Source organism: Neopelma chrysocephalum, unplaced genomic scaffold (assembly GCF_003984885.1).
Source record: "Neopelma chrysocephalum unplaced genomic scaffold, ASM398488v2 Primary Assembly neopelma1_65c, whole genome shotgun sequence".
NCBI classification, from domain to species: Eukaryota; Metazoa; Chordata; class Aves; order Passeriformes; family Pipridae; genus Neopelma; species Neopelma chrysocephalum.
Genome location: NW_020897724.1, coordinates 2,225,163 through 2,240,200, shown reverse-complemented (window position 1 = coordinate 2,240,200; position 15,038 = coordinate 2,225,163). Strand labels below are relative to the sequence as shown.

Below are 15,038 nucleotides of genomic sequence, written 5' to 3'. Positions count from 1 at the left end.
CTTCTACTGCTTTATCTGCAAAAATACAAGTTAATAAATAATAAAAGTTGAAGTCGCTTATAAAAGCTGTAAGCTGCTTATTCATTAGCTTTATTTCTTGTATTCTTTTTTTTTCCTCCCCCAGCTGCTGATAATACCCACATAGCCTTGTTCAGCTTTCTGAGATGCTTGTTGGACAGTTCTTCAACCACTTTCACTGGCAATTTCTACTTCATCTTTTGTTGTGGAGGCTGTGGCTAAGCAGCTTTGGCTATACTTGCTTACATTTGTTTTCCTTATTTATTCTAAATTGCTGTGTCTGTGAGGGGGTGGTAAAGGCAATAATTTTATCAGAAAAAAAAAGAAAAATACAGACAAAACACGAGGTAAGAAAGGGTTCCTAATCTGAGGATGCAATGAAATGAAAAACCTGTACCCACCATTCTTAAGTCTTTTGACTTGCAAATTTTTTGTTGAAGCAGCCTGTGGTTCCTACTTCTATAGCATTATTGTTTAATAGTATCTTTCCTTATTTTGTTAATACTTACTTTTCTAGTTCACCAAATATCTTCAGCTCTCTAACATTCCTTGTACTCAGTCACAGAGAACTTGAAAGGATATCTGAGGAATTAAAATTCACCAGATCCACACTATTTCTGTAGGTTTGAATCAGATAAAGAAGAAGAGGTGCTCAGGATTGGTCTTTAGATCACTAGATCCCCCATATAAGCCACAGGGACATTAAGTGCCTTGGAATGGGGTCTGACACATCCTTACAAGATCAACCAGGTGCTACGGGAGATAACTCCCTCTGTAAGGAGCACACAGCCCTGAACCTCTCCTGGAGGAAGGGACTCAACCTCTTCTGGGAAAAATGAAAGCAAGGTTCATGTCTGTGGCCTCTGAGCCCCTTTTACAACTGGGTCTGTGACTGAGAAGAGACCACAATTCCCTCTGTGGCCTGACAGGTAACAAGCCTCAACCTCCCAGCTTAGAAGAGGAGGGAGCTCCAGGCTGTACTGGATGTGTCCACAGCTGAAAGCTGTTCTGCCTGACTCCCCAGCTGGAGGGTGAAGCATTTGTCTCTCCTGTGAATGGGCCTGAGTTCATGAGCCACACATTTAAAATCTATAAATAATCACCAATTAAAAATGCTGAAATAAACCTTGGAAGAAGGGCAAGAACCCAAACCTGTTTGTTTCTCAGGGAATGCACTGACTGTCTTTCATCCTTCCTGCAGAAGGGTGTGAGAGTTCTTCTCCATGGCAGAGCAGACCAGGGACCACAGTGCAGGACTGCAGGAACATGGACCTGAAGCTCCTGGAAAAGAAGGTGGTGTGGCCTTGCCTGTGATCCCACAGTCACTGTGTGCAGTTACAAGAACAGCAGCACAGCTACCGGAGTGGAAGTCACAGTAAGTGATGGTTTGTTCAACTGACTTAATGCAGAGCTACTGTGTCTGATGTGGATTTTGATAGCTTTTGTAATCTGGTGCATGCTTTAGTTGACAAAGATCAGAAATGCTCCAGGGAAGCCCCTAAAATATGTGGTTTCTTCAACTGTCGGTTTAGTATTTTTGCCTCAATCTGAAACTTGCCACAGTCTGTGGTTTTACATGCATCCTTTTCTTTGTTTAGCTTGGGTTTGCATTTGCATTCCATTTTATTCTGCAAGAATAAAATTCTTCCTCTATTTTATTTCAGTGTGAGGGAAATTACGGGGGTTTTATGTCACATGCTCCAAAGTACCGGTGTGCTGGACTAGTTATATGAGTTCCAGTGGTGGTGACAGAGAAGATACAAATTTCTTGTATTTCCATCTTTTTTTTTTTCAATTATTCTTAGCTATAGATAAATTATAAGTTTGTTTGTAGCAAGATGAATACTGTTGTGCACTGTCTGTCCCAAAGCTACTGCTAAGAGATCTGTGTGTTTGTGATGCTCACAGACTTCTTGAAAACCAAGGGAGGGCATAAGAGGTTTTCTCACCTCTTCCTCTGTGTGTAGGCCAGGCAGCAGCCAACTTTTAGTGGAAATGCTTCACACTCCATCCTTGGCTTCCTGATGAAATACCTTGTGCTAATAAAAATAGTGTAATAAGAGAACAGCATGCTTATAAATCAGCAGTGCTTTGGCTAAGTATCACTAAATCAGCACTTTTGGGTGGTGGGGTGGGTTGTTTGGTTTGGGGTTTTTTGTTTGGTTTGTTTTGATTCTTTACTGGAAGGTTCTGGTATGTGCCAAAGCACCATCATTCTAGTGTCGGTGAAAGTAATGAATCACTGGTATTCAGGTGAGGAAGAAAGTGGTGGAATTCATAGTTTGAACATGGGCCTATCAACACAAAGGCAACATGGAAAATGTTTCACAGAATCACAGAATATTCTATGTTGGAAAAGACTCATGAGGATCATCCAGTCCAACTCCTGGCCCTGCACAGGACACTCCAACAATCCCACCATGAGCCTGAGAGCCTTGTCCAAACACTTCTTGAGCTCTGTCAGCCTTGGGGCCGTGACCACTGCTCTGAGGAGCCTGTTCAGTGCCCAACCACCCTCTGGGGGAAGATCCTTTTCCTGAGATCCAACCTAAACCTCCCCTGACACAACTTCAGACCCTTCTCTTGGTTGACGCTTTGCCTGATGCCCCCCAGGACATGGTTGACCCTTCTTGGCTGATACCTTGCTGCTAAAAACAGCTTCATGTCTTTGTCTTCGTACCTCTGCCTAATTCCCTACAGAGAGCTTAGTAGTAGCTGTGCCCTCTTGGCACAGCAGTGAAACCTGGGCTGCACCAGCTGTGCTGACAAATTGATGTTACCTTGCTACCATTATTTATGTTACTAAGCTAGAAAAGTGAGGCCAATGAGTTTTTAAACACTAATATTTTAGAGAAACAGAAGAATTTTATTCAATGTTTATGGCAGACTGGCAGCAAACTTGTAAATCTCAGACTAATAAAAATAGAAACCAAGGTCATTTCTGCAGGAATGCCTTTTGAAGTTAGTCAGGATTCTGCAAAACAGTCATTGCAGCCTTATCTTGGGAGTTCTGCCAAGAGTCCTTGTGGCCTGTAAATTCTGCATTCTTTGTGGTACCTCCTTCTCCCCAAGCTTTGTTAACCTCCCCCTAAGTCTGAGATCATTGAAGTATATCAAGTCCTAAACCTTAAGAAGGCAATTCTACCAACAAGGAATTTACCTTTCTGACACCTGAACATCACTTTGACAAGTAATGTCCAATACTGTATTTTAGAAAGAAAAAAGATTAGACCCCTCTCTAAATTGCAGCCCAAGGTCCTTCCATAAGTTTTACAGGTCTATACCAATATTCCACTAAGTATTCTTTTACTCTCTTTTTAAAGTCCCTTGGTTTTGTAAAAGTAATTCTGAATGCTATAATTTAAGCTGGGGTTCTGTTGTTCTACAAGGGTGGCCACTGTTAGAATTGCCCCAGAGCTACCCCTCTTCTCCAACATAAACAGTAATCCTCTGGTGTGTCAGACTAAGAAGTTTACTCCCTCAGACTAAGTTTACTCCCTCAGAATGTGTCTGCATTTTTATCTCTCCTGCTGCCCACCAAAAACCTCAAGTCTTGAATTCAGCCTCAAAAGTCATTAAATACTTCCCCTGTTTAAATCTGCAGCAGTTTCATGCAGGCAGTGCAATTTTGTTGCTTATAGACATCTGGAATTTCAAATGGAAAGCATTTCTACCACATATGATGGAGAAACATCAGAGATTTTCCCACGTGAGTTGCCATCATGTGCCATGAACAAGGGCTTCTCAGACTGTCAGTGGCTGCTATGCCAGTTGAGAAAAACTGCCCCTATTGTGGTCTCTTAAATCTACTTTGTGTGTCTGGATCTGCAAGAGGTGGCAAAGAACAACTTTTATTATGGCCCAGCTATAAAAATGGGTGTTTGGTAGTCACCCTGAAGGGGTAAATGTCTTTGTAGCTGCTGGTGCATTATATTCAGCTCTCTTCTCTTCCTTATCTAGTCTCCAGTTATGTACTTTGCACTGTGTATGCCACAAGGCATTCTCAAAATGCAATTAACAAAAGTAAATCTTTAACAAAGCAAAAAAGAAAAATAAAGCTAATTTACCAGAAATGTATTTCCTCTTGGCTCATTATCTGTCATTTTTTGAGGCTTGAAACACAGAGGTTTAAACAACAGAGGGGAACCACAGTGCCAAAGTACAGGTTTACCTTTTCTTCTAGATCCCTGATTGTTATAGCAGAACCTACAACCTTGAAATAAACACTGGGGCAAAATTTCTAGGCCTGGCTTACAGGTGGGATCTTTAAACTCCAGTGTGCTACATGGCTGCCTAAACAAACCTGAGGCTGAGTATGGGAGATGTATTCAAATATAATCTAAATATTTTCTCTTTATTTGCTACTAGATTTTACTGCCTTGAAAATTGCCACGATTTCCTTTCATCATCAGATACATTTGAAAGTGGAGCAGTAATTCCACCCAGGAAGAAACAATGCACTGGGAAGAACTTGCTAAATCTTTATAAAAATTTTAAGTAACCTACTGCAGATTCTCGTTCGGATCCAAAATACCTTTGCAGAATGAGAAGAATTTGGTTTTTCTTCCAAACACTTGTTTATGGTCAATATTGGGAAGTGCAACACTGGAAAAAGAAGTTCTCTCATTATCCAACAGCACAATTTTAACTTGCAGTGCAGGTGGGAACAGGGTTTGCTGTAACTGTGTAAGTGGCAACTGAGAAGAGCAGATTAATTTTCCTTATGGAGAAGTAAATCCCTTGGATATGTATTCTAATCTTCCTTTGAATCAGAATTTGCCTTTTAAAGGCATTTTCCTTTGAAGTTGCTGCCTACATCGATTCAAAACAGAAGAAACAGTTTTGTTGAAGTATGAGTAGAAATATGGTCCAATTCATTTAGGAGAGCATTGCTCCTGGGCTATTACATGAAAAAGACTGTTTCTCTTAGTTTTATCAGCATAAAACTACACTGAATAAGATGCCTTCAGTTTTACTTTGCCATCTTGTGGAGCAGAAGAAATGCTGAAGGCAGCTAAGGGTTTCCCTTCCAGAAAGTTGGGAATCACTTGCAGTGACAACAAATCTGAATGAATTTACCACAGCCTGGGGAAGAGGGAAGTTTCAGCTTCTTCTGCCATCACCGAGCTCTTGAATGGGTTCAACAGATTTAAAAACAAACAAACAAACAAGCAAAAAGCCAAAAGTATTGTCTCCATTATTTGGCCAGGGAAGTTTTCAGAAACCTTTCTCAGCAGCATCAGTCACATTCAAGACCCCTCTAGGCACCAGCTGTCCTGACTAAGTCTCCTTCTTGATGGGAGGTGCAGAGTTCAAGCCACATGAGAAACTCTGTATTAAGAGAAGAAACTCAATTGAAACTGTAATCCTTGGCCAGTCCCTGCAACTCATTGAGCTGCTGCACCTTAGTTATACAAAGCTCAGAGCTCCAGGGCAAAAGTGTGGTTGGCTGTGAGGGGATATACTGATGTGAGAATGACAGACTTCTTGTGGAGAAAGAACTCCCCTCCACGGGATAGTTCCAAGGGAGCAAATAGCCTGTGATACATCATCATGACTGCCACTTAAATATGAGAAAAGATTTTCTGCAAGTGTTTCACACCTTAAGCAGTGTCCATTTGCGAATGTGCCCAGGTGGTGTTCACCAGGAGCAGGAGATTAGAGACTTTTCAACCCAAATACGGTATGATTTCTTCTCTTATGTCTAGAGTGGAGACAGATCAAAAGTGGGATGGCCTTTGCATGGGTGTTAAGATATAAAGATTTCAACTTGGCTCCTGTTTTTCTCTTCCCAGAAGTTTTAAGAATTCCTGAGGAGTTTTCCAACAAGGTCTGCAAGATCATAATCTGGGAGGAAGCCTAGTTCCTATACAGCTGCCCCTGGCTTTTGCTAAGCTACAGGCAAACATACCAAGCAACAATGTGCTAAAAGTACTCTGCCTTTGACCTCAAAACTGATTATCTTGTAGCTAAGACCAAAATAAGAGAAAGGGGACTAGAGTGGCTTAAGCTTTGAAAACTTGATTCAAGTACTTTTGCTGCTACGGTCCTAATCTTAAATCAAATGTGATTTCTATTTCTGCTTTTGGTTTTGCATTTGTAGAAAGAAAAAAAATTTCTTACTGTCTTGACAGCAGATAAAATCTACTAAGGCTTATGTCATACCCAGATGCCATGAACTGAAGGACATAACTGGCCTACATTGGTACACTTTCAGCTGCCTCACTGTCCCTGGGAAAAGCAGTGAAATCAATTGCTGACATTTTACTAATATTATTTGGATTCCAAAATCAGCTGTAGACCTTTGGCCAGCATCATATTTACTTAGAAGTGAGACTTCCCCTCGATGCAGAGAAATCAAAAGCACAACTTCTGCTTTTCAACTCACTTTCCTCTTTAAAATGTATCATAGCACAAACAGTGTGTGTGAAAAAGAGAACTAAGTCAGGCCATAGATTTTTACTATTTGTTGCTTTTTATGCTGCTATTGCTTGGCACTTTCCATTGCTAAGGCAGGTCTTTTCTTTTGGATCTTGAGAGAACACTACCATGACAATCCCTAGAAGAGACACAGCTGTTATGAAACATCCCTCTTACCTATGAAAGCTGTGTGTGAGGTAGAGAGAATCCATAGAACAGGAAGGGAAGCTGAGCAGCAAAGCAAAGTAATGAACTGCTGATGCCTGTATATTTATGCAGGCTTGAGACATTATAATCAGAAAGTAGGGAAATTTGTTTTCGTAGACTTGAAGGTCTATTTAACTTGCTCAAGCAACAGTACCTCAAAGCTATTCAGCCTGGATAGAAGGAATCCCAAACAAAAATTCTGCTAGGGAAACAAATTTATGGCCAGAGAGGCCAAAGCCAGCAGCTGACTGGAAAACCAGAGCTCAAATATAGACCCAACAGCTCAGCCAACATGAAAGGAATTTTCAAGAAAGCACAGTTCCTTGATCATAACACAGTATGGAAATCTATAGGGACTTTGCAGCAATGCCCATGAGCAGGAGAGAACACTGCCCTCAGTGAATATGTAAGGACCAACCCATCCCCAGACTTTGTTACGCTTTGCAAAGCAGAACTGCAGGAATTTGTTTTGGATAAATCTCTGAATGAAGACTTTGGTTACCAGTGTTGTGCCTTCCATCATGAATGCACATTTACATGGGATTTCCTCATTAATTCCACCAGGGTTTGCAGCTCTCAGTGGAAACCTTTTAATGTATATTATGAACGTGACTTCCTGTAGGAAAGGAAAGCTGTGATATTACGGAAGATGATTTGAACATAAATGATCTGCCTTTTAGATTGCAGGGGTGTCTTACCTGCATGAATTGCTGCTCGTCATACCTGCAGCTTCCTCAGAAGGTAATTTTCTCAAGTGAGGTTAGGAACTCAGAAGGTTCAGAATTTCCAGTCTAGTGGGTACAAAGACAGATTATGGCCTCAAATATTTGTGGTCACTCAGAATCTCACAGAACTTTGGACAAGACTTCTCAGAAGGCTGACAGAGCAAGACCCAAAGACATAGATAAAAATACAAGAGGAAATGCTAAGGATACAAACTAAGATAGTTCATAAGAGGGCAAAATACTGACCTGGAAGATTCTAGCTCTGTTATTATGTGCATTCAAATTAATGACAAAAATTCTTTTTTTAAATGTAGAATACTATAGACAGTGGCCTAGTGCCACTTATACTGGGAGTATATACAGTCTGCTTTCTTCTTCTGATAAAATCCCTGATGTGCTTGAAGAGGTGTCTGCTTCTTCCCTTTTTTGTAATGTAGCACTTAAAATCTCCATTCAAAGATCTTGAAGATCTGAAGCATTAGTCTTCATACATCACATGCTCAACTATGGTCACTGTTCTTTAGATTTTACAGGTTCAAAGACATTAATTTACTAGGAAATTACTCAAATTTTATCAGGGACTTCAGCTTCCTTTGAAGCAAATTCTCTTCTGGATTTCTTGTTGAAATTTGGTCATTTGTCAGCCTTAAGTTCAATCATTGCTTCACTGTGAAGAAGCTTTGCAAATAAAACTTGAGTCAGGAACAGATTGATATAAGAAGGTTTCTCTTTATCTACAGATGTTTACAGTTTCTAGAAAAAAAAGTCCCAGATTTCTCTCTCCAGTAAAGTGCATTATTGACATCTGTTTAGCAGTGCTTCCAGTACTACTGAATATGTTCTGCCTCCTCTTTTTGCAGTAGGGCAGTCTCTCAGCAGACATTGAAGCTGATGAAAGAGGCTGATGGTTCTCTGAAAAGCTTCGGCACTTCTCAGCTGTCTCACACCCTCCTGTTTTCCAGTCTGCTTTTCCCTCTGTCTGTAAGACCACTTTCATAGAGTATTCCACTAGATGAACTATTATTTCCTCAAGCCATTCCTTTCTGCTGTTTCCAAGCAGCTTATGAGTGTTGTACAAGAAGTGGACAACCAGTCTTTGCTGCAGTCATGAACTGGAATCACAGCTGAGTAAACAGCTGAACTCCTGTTCCCCAGACTTTTGCTCTTGAAGTACAGAGGTTGCCTCCTGGGACTTCTGTCTCAGAAGCTGGTAAAAAAATCTGCCTTCAGGGCTGGTGAAGGAGATTGTCACTTGAGGGGTTGTGCTGCACAGCAGAATAGGGCTAAAAAATAACCCTCTTAAATTTTGTATGATTGTTTTATTGTCTCCAATCAAAACAGAGCACTAAAATACGGAACTTGTATTTGTGCATTATTTCCTACTCTGAGTGCTGTTATTCTGAGATGCTGCTTTTCTTCTAATGTGCACAGAGGAATTCCAGCACAGCCTGGATGTTTGGAGAGGCTGGTGTTTTGCACCACAGTTGGGCTCCATGTCTGTAAATACAGGGAACAGATCAGCTGTTCCTAGGGAGGAAACAGTTTTGTCCCTTCTCAGTGAGCACTTTCCCATGGAATCTGGTGGATCCCCTCTGCAAAGAGAAAAGGTTTACACAGGTCAGCAGCTGCTTTGCTCCCAGGAGCTGCTGCCTTGTGCAGAAACAAGTTGTTTTCAAGCAGCTGATCAAAATCTTGCCTTACTAAAGCAGGAAATCCTGGATGTCATTGTGTTTATCGGATCCTACTTCCCTCCTTTTCCCCTGGTGGAACTTTTCTTTAAAGCTATAGCCAATGGAATAATACTACAAACAGTATTTACTCACTTCAGAATATAGTCTCTTTTGTAACTAATTTCTAATTTGTATCAGTCTATGCAAGACAAAAGCAAGCAGATAAACTTGCAGAGCCACACAGAAGCAGCTACAGTCATCGTGATGGGAATGCTCATGAATGAACTTGGTTTTCAAAAGTTGTTTGTCTTACAGCAGGTAGGCACTGGCAGGGTAAGTGATGATTAGATGAATAATCATCTGTCGGATGCTGCTACGAGCAAACCGTGAACACCACGTGCAAGCCAGGCAAGATTTATGAGCTCCTGTTTCACAGAACATCCTACTTGTCATTTTAGACCAATGGCAAGAGACTCATGCTTGAGATACCAAACCAATTTTATACTGGTAGAGTCTGTGAACACGTGAAAGACACACTTTCACTTCTGTTACCCCAAGTGGAGCTGCAAGGTAAGTGCTTTGCTCTTCCTGATAACCAGCATGACTTTGGGACAGATTTAACCTGGAATGAAAAAGGAGAAGAAGAATTTTGGGGAGCAATGGAAATTGTCACTATCGGCTCTCACCCATTTACGAATTCCAACCAGATAATTCAGTCTGTTCCTAACTGGCGACAAGAGCAAGATCTTAGCGGTGGCAGTGACCAGTGAAGGTAACAGTGCTTGTGGTACTGGGGTTGCTAGAAGGGAGGTTCCTCTTAATTTTCCTCCTTGGAATTCCCCCTCTGAGTGTTCTGGTTTGCTTATTTCCTCCTTTCTGCTGTCACTTTCAATTTGCCCTGGGCAGGGCAGGCAGCTCTCCTCATTTTTTGGTACCGAATACAGAGGGAAAGAGCAGGAACTGTGCAATTTCCTAAGGTTAGTTTTTCCCTAACCCTTGAATGCATGCTTTTCCCATGGTAAATTCATCTTAGCTTACCTTTTGTAGGTATTGGTAACTGTAGTGTGTCGGTATCCGGACTTATGTTGCTTGGAATATTAGTAGGATGATGTCTGAATGCAGGTGAAATTTTGGATAGGGTTTTTGTGATTTTATTTTGTGCCTAGCCCTGTTACTTGCTCTAAAGGTTGCTGTAGTTTGTTTCAGACTTTGATAAGGACATTTTTTGGTTTATAAATGTTGCACCTATAGAAAGTGAAACTGAAAATCACTGAAAGAAACTGGCTCGTTTCCATCTTTTCCACAAATCTGGAAAAACAACCTCGAGCTTTACTTTCCCATTTCGGTGGGCTGGAATTCTGTCTTGAAGAAAATCACTGAGTTAAAATGTAGGCAAGGTGTCTGCAGTGATGCTTTACTTCATCTTGCTGCTGGGATGGAAGAGCTGGGCAATACTGGATAAGGCAAATTCTGCTCTAAATCACAACTCTGACACCTGCAGGTCAGTGTGTCATTGGTTTGCCTCAACTTGTCTGTCTCCAGCACCAGATGAGTAACATCTCTCTGTTGTGTTGATCACGGTACAGCTAAGCTCATTGAAAGGCAAAAACTCCTCTTTTCTTATCATTTATACTTTTTCTACCTTCTTTAAACTCATCTCTAAGGGAGACAAAGGCAAATGTGGCAGGATATGGATCAGCCGTTTTTCAGCATCATCTCTGTTCTTCTTTCATTTTAGACTATAAAGTTTGTGGAAAGCAACACTATTCCATTGGAAAGATAAATACTCTCAACAAAAGTAGTATCTCTTGTTCAGCTGGGTAATACAAAAGGAAAATTTAAACTGCCTTTCAGCTGTATAAGCTTTTCATAGATCAGAAATAGAAAGTAAAACCTTTAAAGCTAAATATAAGTTGAGCTCCATTACTTGCAGTTTACAAATAATCGGGCCATTTCTGAAAGGAAAATCTCTGTGGTGCCTGTGGAGCAGAGGAATTGCCAGGGATATATTTGGGGAGAGAAAAAGGAGACAGGTGATGGTAACATGGAGGGGATCTCTCCCTTCCTCAATGCTGGCTTGACCATCTTCCAGGAAACTGTCTCAAAACATTGCCTGGGGTGAAAGCCAGGAAACACTCCTGCCTTCAGGTGAGTGTGTTGTGCACCAGGACACAACCTTTGGGGGGTGCAGAAGAGAGAAAACTTTCCAAAGTTGTTGAAAAAAAAAAAAGCTTTAAAATTGTGACCAATGATACTGAGCTTTTCAATCAAAGCACTTCTAAATCAAAGTACCAATGTCTCACTGAACTCCTTATTTACAGTTTGATAGAACCTGCTTTTTGTCAGCTTGCTTCACCCAGGTTCATGTGTAGCACTTCATGGGTCTGGAGTGTTGCAGGAAAATAACATTTCTTCAGTATCTTTGTGTTTGATTTTTCAGCCTCCTGTCTTCACAGCAGTCTCATTCTCTAATTTTGTTGTAATCTAGACTTGGAATGTTGTGAAAGACTTCGATGTTATGTCATCCTCTTGTTGAAAAATGTGTGATATGAATGGCACTACTACTCTTTTCTATGAATTATCCTCAGCTTCCTAAACTGGTACAAAAATTAAATTGCAGGGGGATTTCCTCTGTTCCTAAAATTACTTTACAACTTTTCATTTTCTTAACCTCTATACTCAAGTGGGAGATTATTTTACTACCTGTCAGTTCACATGTCAGCAGAGGTTTGGGAAGGAAACCTCCTAACAAACCTCAAATCTCTTCTCCTTCTCCTTATTATTGGAGTAAATGTTACATTTTTGCCTTTATAATTCTTCTTTCCTCTCTTAAAGTAATTTGATTTAGTTAGTAGCAGACCCCATTGCCTGGAGTCTTTAACATGTTGATAATTTAAAATATGGTTAAATGAAATTATTAGGGCAAAATGATAAATCACAACAGCCTCCCTTACCTTTAGAAATCTAAAATGCCCCTTCTAACTTTTATGTGTGATTTAAGTGATTCCCTCATTTACTGGATTATTCATCCTGGTACAGTGATATTCACTATTTCTTTTGCTACTTTTCCAGCATGTTTAAATCATATGATAACACTTGGACTATGAAAGAGCATGAAAAAAGCAATTTGAATCTCAAAAGTGAACCATATAATCTTGCCAAATATGCAGAACATAGAGCTAAACCCAAAGCATCCTGAGAGGAAGCTTGGCTGTGCCAGGTGTCCCTGGGTCACTGCAGAGGTGACACAGAGGGGACACAGGTCTGCTCCGCGCAGCCGGAGCATGTCGGTTGCTGGAGAAAGGAGGTGTTATTTAAACATTTATAGAAAAATATTTGCTCTAACTAGTGTCCAAACCACAAAGGGTTGAACTTTCTGAATGGCATGGAAATATATTTGGAAGTACATCCTGCCTTGCCCCCGCCCAACTCATGCCCTTTGTGCGTGGAAGCCTCGCAGGAGCCCCTGGGCACTGCAGGGCCCTGCAGGTTCTGCCCTTCCCCTCTGAGGGCTCCAGCCCTCACAGCCCCAGCACAGAATCTTTATTCTTTACATTTTTCAGTCCTCTGGCATGGAACTGTGCTAAACACCCGTTTTGGCAACACTGGGTCCCATGGGACCCCAAAGGGAGTGTAATATCAGTAAACTAAGTTAAAATCATATCTGGAACAACAGAGGAAGTGCTGAGCAGTACTGAGCTCATTAATCCTCAGGCCCAGACAGGGGGCTGTTGGGATGCTGTGAGAAAAAAGGGGAAGCTCTGGAGAAAGGAGTTGCTGTGGTAAACAAGCTTGGTAAAGGTCTGGTTTCATTTTGTATGCTTCAGTTACAACACGCAGCAAAACACTTGCTGTCCCTGAGGTGGAATTCTCCTTGCCTGTGGCTCTCTCAGTGTAGAAATTTCCACTTTCAAAAAACTTGCTACTTTACTCCTGCACCCTTGGACAGAGTGCTTTCCGTGGTGGCACCATGATTTTAATGCAGCAAAGTACAGCTGCTGTTCAAAATATGTTGGTTCAGCTCCAGAAAGAAATCCCAGCATCCCAAATCCAGTGCAGTCTATAGAGAGAGAGCTGTGTAAAGATTCGTGTCAAAACCAAAACAAGGAAGAAAAGATACCAGAGTAAACTGAGGGCCATTCAGACTTGTGAAGAAAAAAAAAAAAAAAGGCAAGCAATCAAGTTTTTCATTCTTGAAAGAGTGTCAGTCTTGATTCTTGTTAAGGTAGAAGGGTCTGTGTCTCTCGCTCCTGTGCACCTGGGTTGTAGCATCTTGCATGTTCTAATTTTCAGCTCTCTAGCCAGACTTGGCACTGGCAAGACTTCCCCTTGTTTGCTTCCTGACTTCTTGACTGTTTTAGATTAAACATTTCACATTACTCCTGTATTTATCCACAGAGAAATGCCATTGAAAGAAAACTTCAAAATTAGATAAACTCTAATGACTATAAATTAATTAAAGCCTAGTATTTCCACGAGGATTAAGTAGGCCTATTTCGTCTCTTTCCATAGGATGTGCCTTTTTCTTTGTCTGCTGTAATCAAGCAGTTTGCTAATCACTGAACTTGGAGTGATACATTCATCTGTCTTGCATTCCCCTTGCACCTTCTGCCCAATTACTTCTCTAACCCCAAAATTATCTTGACTCAGAGGTAATTCTTCAACAGGTTTACTCACACAGTCCAATGTAACTTGGCGTTCTGAAAGGCCCTGTTCAGATTTTATGTTAATTCAACAAAAGGAAAGGGCAAAGCAAAGTGTTGCAACAAACTGAAAAAATTAATCTGGTGTGTTTATAACCTCATTCTTGGTTCTCATGCAGGTTTCTCAACTTCTGCTTTCCATTTATAGCATGCCAGGCAATAATATCAAATTTTTGTAATCTTGGTAGCCTAGTGAGGCCACAAAACATGAAAAAGGAGAACTACCTTAGTGCAGGTTATTCCTGCTCTTTGAACCTCACTGAGTTCACCCTTTTTTGAAGTTTTAGCTCTCAATTCTGGTGTTTTCTGCAGTATTTTTCTGGTGTTTTCAGAAGTATTCATTCCCAAGCTGTTCAGAGGGACAACCTCATGGAGCGGTAAGAAGAATGAGGATTAGTTTATAAAAAAAAGCAGCATGTGGTAGTGGATGACTGGGTCTGCTCTGCCTTCTCCCATCACAGCTGCAGTATTAGCTGTTTTTCTCCATGTTGCAGGTCAGCTTCATGGTACAGCTCTGTGTTTGCACACCTCAGGAAAGGAGACAAGTGCAACCAGGCATGGTAGTGGAATTCTGCTAAGGGCAGATTATCTGAGAGGCATTTGTTAGATATTCTTCATTGCAAAATATGGTGCTTGACACCAAGCTGAAACTTTTCATGGTTGTGATGTATGGATACCTATTTTAGCAGGATATGGTCTGGAAATTCTGCTGGTTGTTTCATGCTGGCATCTCAGTATTACAGTGGAGTAAATCATTTAGATTGCCAGCCCAGCTGGCATTCACATCAGTGTAAACACCGAAGAGCCAATATTTGGATTTGAAATAGTCTGATAAAGATGATGAATAACCAACATGTAGTGTTATTCTACACCTCTGGAATATCCAGAAGGAATGTTTGAACTTCTTTAAAACCTGCTGCAGTAACTGGAAGCAAATAGAAGAGATTTAAAATGTGGAGTTAAAAATAAGCTTTATCAAGAAATGTAGCTGCAGCAGTCTAAGCAGCTCTCACATACGGGGTGACTGGAGCAGGGATCACCTTAGGTCAGTCAGATTTGTCTGGGTATTGTCTGACACTCCACTTGGAAGGCCATAACAACTCCCAGCTCAGGAGTAGGTTTGTGCATGACTTTGGGACTAGAAAGAGAATTGATTAAAAAATAAATGTGATAGATTCCAAAATGTCAGAGAGTGCCATGTGTCCAGAAATTAATTCCCAAGGTGACCATGCCATTCTGTATCCAATCAACCATATTGTTTGGGAAAGAATTGTAGAAAATAAGTGTCTTCTCTT

The 15,038-nt window shown here is 40.9% G+C and overlaps 1 protein-coding gene across 2 annotated transcripts in view; it reads left to right on the top strand.

Moving 5' to 3' along the window:
• Window positions 1-1,371: 1,371 nt before the first annotated feature.
• CIITA (class II major histocompatibility complex transactivator) overlaps window positions 1,372-15,038 on the top strand; it is a 34,541-nt gene continuing 20,874 nt past the window's right edge. Inside the window, exon 1 of one of the 2 annotated variants that reach the window (XM_027684315.1) lies at window positions 1,372-1,393. The gene's annotated coding sequence lies outside the window, so the exon portion shown is untranslated. Of the gene's footprint in view, window positions 1,394-9,945; window positions 10,018-15,038 lie in introns of those variants that run through there. The other variant, XM_027684314.1, reaches the window with a different exon arrangement.